At 42.6% G+C, this 5002-nt stretch overlaps 1 long non-coding RNA gene across 1 annotated transcript; it reads right to left on the bottom strand.

Moving 5' to 3' along the window:
- Positions 1 to 483: 483 nt before the first annotated feature.
- LOC108508716 lies at positions 484 to 4458 on the bottom strand. The gene is made up of 3 exons (XR_001878475.1): positions 4392 to 4458; positions 2754 to 2844; positions 484 to 626 (listed from the first exon to the last, which is right to left on the bottom strand). It is a non-coding gene; the product is annotated as an uncharacterized LOC108508716 (long non-coding RNA).
- Between the last annotated feature and the right edge of the window lie 544 nt (positions 4459 to 5002).

The raw sequence follows: 5002 nt of genomic DNA, 5'->3' as shown, positions 1-5002 counted from the left end.
TGTTCCCCTATGCTCATGGTCTAGAAATACATCTCAGACATCTTTGAATTTCCTTTTCTTACCACCAGTTTGTACGTGTGTTCTGCATGTGGAATGTTTAAAATAGCATGAGAAAATAAAAAAACCCCAAAACTAATGCCTTGCAGGTAAACTCAAGGTTGTGCTCTTGGACAATTAGAGACACCTCCAGGTCAACCTGTGTCATCTTTTTCTGGAATCTGGTGCATCTTCTCCTCTGCGTTTGGTATGCTCAAGGTGCGGGGAGGGCACTGAGGCACCAGTGAAGATATTTTTCTTAAAACTAATATACTGCTTGCTAAGTCAATCCATTTCCAGAGGGACACAGCTACCAGTCAGTCTTCTAAAACTCCATGGATTAGCAACAGATGTTTTCTCAGTTGTACAGTGGAAAACATTTTTTTATTCTTCTGAAGGAAGTAGCATATTTCTCTGGACTTGGTAGAGTCTGCAATGGTTTGGGTATGGTCTTCATCCACAATAGGTTTGGTAACAACACATATAATATAAGACAACAATCTTGCCTTCAGTTATTTAAGAGAAACCTGATTCCACTCTTGAGACAATAAAACTCTGGCCAAAGGAAGTTCAGTTGACTTCTTCTTTCTCTGAAAAACAGACCACACAATTGTGGTGGATGAAAGAGTAGCCAAAAAATTAAGAGATCATTTTCAGACAAATATATTTTTTTTCCAAATACAGTATTTTTTCCCAGTCCTTCCACTCTTGTGATATGAACTACTGCATATGCTTCATGAAATTACCATCTACTGCTCAGTTGTTTATTTTTGTAATCACTGGATTTAATTTCATTTGTTTGCCTTTTGACCTTGTTTTGATTATGGAGAGTTTTAATGATCAAGGGATCTCTAGATTAAAGTCTATTTAATACAATATGCTTTCCATATAAAATTGGAGGAATTTCACTGACAGTATTGACATGCTGATTTATCCCCACAATCAGGCAAATACTGAAGTTACCAAGGGATTTTGATTTCTCTGCTTCCTTTCCTTATGATACTTACTAGTTTTGGTGTTTTGCTTTTTTTTCTTCTTTTTAAAATCAAATCATTTTGTTAAATTCATTTAAATGTTGAAACCCAATCTTGTGGTTTATTTTAGATTTTTTAAAATCTACCAACTTGGATTTTTCCAGTAACTTCATAGCTGAGTCAGGTTTGTTGATCCCTGTAGCTGCTTTTTCTTAAACAATCTGCTGGATTATAGTACTCATTATAGTACTCATTTTGAGCAAGTTGTTAGAATTGAAATGCCACTAAGTATATTCTATTTCTGAAACACCCTGGTATTCTAAATAACTCAATGATTTGAAAGTCAATGGAATGAAGCTCAGGAGAAATGGGAGAACTAGATTTACTGTTAATTTGATATTTGGAAGTGACATATCATTCTGCATGTGGATGCTGAAAAAGCTGCCAAAACCAGGCTTCACTAAAATATTATAATTACTGGTTCCTCTACTCCCCAATGCAACATTGTTTGATGAAAACAATATATTCTTCAGTCCCTTCACTCCACCATCTATTGTTTTATACCAGTTTTTTATAAAAGGAAATGTCTGACTTTTTAGAATGTAATTGTTGTGTCAGTATTTGATTAACTTCTTCTCCCTCTGCATTATCAGTCTTAATTTAAACAGTGGGTCAGTGTGTTCTAGTTTTCTCATGTTTTAACAAGTGAACTTTTTTTTTGCCTAAGACGTTGCTTTATGGTGAACTTGCCACTGGCTGCCGCAAGAGAGGAGCCCCGAAGAAAAGATACAAGGACTCCCCGAAACATCATCTCAGCCTTGGCCATATTGGTCAACATAACTGCTCTACTCTGGCCTCCAATCGGGAGGTCTGGAGACACACCATCTATAAGGCTGCTGTTTCCTTTGAGAATGCACACAGGATCACCCTTGAGGAGAAAAGGCAATGCAGAAAGAATCGTGCCTTGCAGAATATACCACCTGAGGAGTCTTTCTGCCGTGCCTTTTGCAACTGGACATGCCTGTCTCGTATTGGTCTTTTTAGCCACCAGCGTGCTTGTGTCAAACGTGGGTAGAGACCTTTCCCTAATCTTCGTTCACGAAGCCCAGCCATGATCTCCCTCTGCATTATCAGTCTTGATTTAAACAGTGGGTCAGTGTGTTCTGGTTTTCTTGTGTTTTAACAAGTGAACTTCTTTTGGTTTTGCCTTTTCTTTACCAAACTGGACCTCACTTTTTTTTCCCCCTGTAAGAACCTCTATATTTGTTGTGCTCCAAAATTGACCCTTGTCCCATTTGGCACACTGAGAGGAGCCATGGGCTAGTTGGTGTCTGAGGCATGTCTGGGTGCAGATGTCTATGTCCAGACAAAGTGTCTTGGTTGGGAGTGCAATGGGTCACTTCCCTCATGAAGAGCCTTGGTGCTCACTGACAGCACTATATGAAATGAGGTCCTGCCCAAGATGAAAATTGGTTCCAGTTGATGTCTGCAAGAGTTTAGTAGAGATAGATAAAGGTAGACATTCTCTTTCTCCAGCTACTATAAAAATAATAGTGAGCAAAAGGTAGATAACACAAAATGTCAGGCAGCCTACCAAGTGGCATGACCTAGCTAACCTTTGGTGCCTGTGCTGTTGGGTGGAGAGCACTGTGCTGTGTCATGGGACATGGCTCTCTGAATTCGATTTTACTACTACACATACGAGACTTTCTCAGGCAAGACTGCTGACTCTCCTCCCTGTACCTCAGCTGCAGTTCTTCTTTCTCAGAAGATCTCGCTTGCTCCTGAATAGCAGGTATCCAAGTATATGATTGCTGTCTGTGATCAGTGTTATCTGCCAAAAGAGCAAGATCATGCTGACAACAACAGCAGGGCTCAGCATGTGCCCTTCCAGCCCTGTGTGCCGGAGCTGCCTTCTGCTGCACTTCTCCCACTCAGCAGTTCTGGCCATCGTGGTCCCTCTGATACCAGACAAGGCATTGACTCAGCCAGTTGGATTATACATAAACTGGTTTAGATTGAGGACCTTCACAGTTTTGCCACATACTCCAGACTATTTCTGGGTTCAGCTGCAAAACAGAGCTTGGAAGCTGAAGGAACTCAAGCTTTGTGTGTTCTTGGTGAAGGACTTGACAGGGCACGGTTTATAACAGCAGTCTATTGTTCTTGCTTGACTTTAAGTCTTAGTGCTGCACTTAGGGAAATATCTGACACCCTGAATGAACCTTGTGAGGAAGGACAATAGCCCTCAGACACCTGACTGCAGTTTTCAGTGGCGGTCACTGCACAGAGTGGACCACTCTCCAATTTGGACCCACCTGTCATGAGAGCACTCTGCTGGTAGTATGTGTAGTGACATTAGTAAGTCTGTTGGACGTTCGGTGTGGGGCTGACTCAAAACTGCTCCCCCTTTAATAATATCAATTTTCCAGCCTCCTTGACAAGGTTTTTCAGCCACACAATTCTTCCCAGAATTCACTATTATAAGAAAACTGTCCATTCTCTGCTAGTCAGGGCAAGCATGTTAGTGACAGCCCACATATACTGAAATCTGTCTGCATGCTGGGCTGTCGAAACTTCTCCTCCAAGTGTGTTACTTTCATTATATAGCATTTTAGATTAGTGTAACTGTTTGTTCAACTTCTTTGTAGCGTATCTAGTTATTTCCAAAGCTGCTTGGAGCCTTTTGTCATGCTATGTTACTATTTTTCCTCATCTGTATAGAGTTAAGCATTCTGTATATGATAAAAAATTGTTTTATTTTCCTGTAAAACACCTTGGATACTGAATACAACCCATATGGCAGTTTGAGGAAACAGCATCTCCCAAAGAGGGTGTTGAATGTGCTCAAATATGTTCTTGTTTTTTTACTAGGGGCATCCGCCAGAATCCTGCTGACACATCAAGTGCAAAAAAATATTTGGCATCAGTCATCTCCTCCAAAATTTCCTTGTAGATATTGGAAAATATTCTCTTTTATGCATTTATTTAATTCTGCATGATATTTCCTGGTCCTCGTGGCCACATCTATATGGAAAAGTAAACGTGCCATGGCATGCTCTCTAGTACTGAGTCCAACTAGTCCACCCTAGGAGATTTGCTGTCCCTCAAAACAGTGACAAGTTGGTAGGGATGGGCCTTGGAGTGATTTAATCTACTTATAGAAGCATAATTTGAAAGGACTAAATCAGAAGTCAGATTGGAATCTATCTAGCTGCCTTATAGCAAGAGGGAGGTGGCAGGAGCAAGAAGTAGGGGGGTGATTACAGGAAGAGAAAGAGGAGAATAGGAAAGATATTCGGGTCATCCTCTCCTCCCTGAGGGTGGGGTCAATCCGGGGCAGCCCAGATCACCACGATCATGCTTCTGCTGCGTGCTCACAGAGGGCTGGCCTGCTCTGCTGAGTGAACACTCCTCTCTGCTCTTCACCATGTCAGTCTGCAGTGCCCCAGAGCAGAGCACAGAGAACTGTGGAGGGTTCAGGCTGAAGCTGAAGCTGGTGTCACAGAGGAAATATTTTCCATGCAAACAAAGGTCACTTCTGTCTATTCTTTCCTGCCCTGTGGGGCTGTGTGTTGGCTGGGTCTGCACTATTGCCTGTTCAATACCGTGACACAGGCTGGGCTCGTTCTGGCAGTTTTGGGGATGAGGAGGAAGGAAATATGACCAAACAGGCTGTTACAAGGGCCTTGCACAGTAGCTGCCAAAGGAGGCAGTGTTGGCAGAGCAGATGCAGTCTCTCAGACTCATCCCTGAGTGGATGGATGCTGGGCAGAGTTTGATACCCCGGCTGGGAATGATACTGGATTGTCAGTGCTGGGGCTAGTGCAGGGTGAAGGTCGGGGAGGGGTTTCTGTGGGTGCCTTCCATGGCAGTGCCTTGTGTGACCCACAAGGTTGCCGTGTGAGGTGACCACCACTGACCACAGCACTGCCTGGGACTTTGGGGTGTGCAGTGACCTTGGAGAGGGTGGGATGCTCTTGGATTTGCCA

Source organism: Lepidothrix coronata, unplaced genomic scaffold (assembly GCF_001604755.1).
Source record: "Lepidothrix coronata isolate B3197 unplaced genomic scaffold, Lepidothrix_coronata-1.0 Scaffold309, whole genome shotgun sequence".
In the NCBI taxonomy this organism is placed as follows: domain Eukaryota; kingdom Metazoa; phylum Chordata; class Aves; order Passeriformes; family Pipridae; genus Lepidothrix; species Lepidothrix coronata.
Note: the sequence above shows the minus strand (reverse complement) of the source record. Positions and strands in the feature narration are given on the sequence as shown.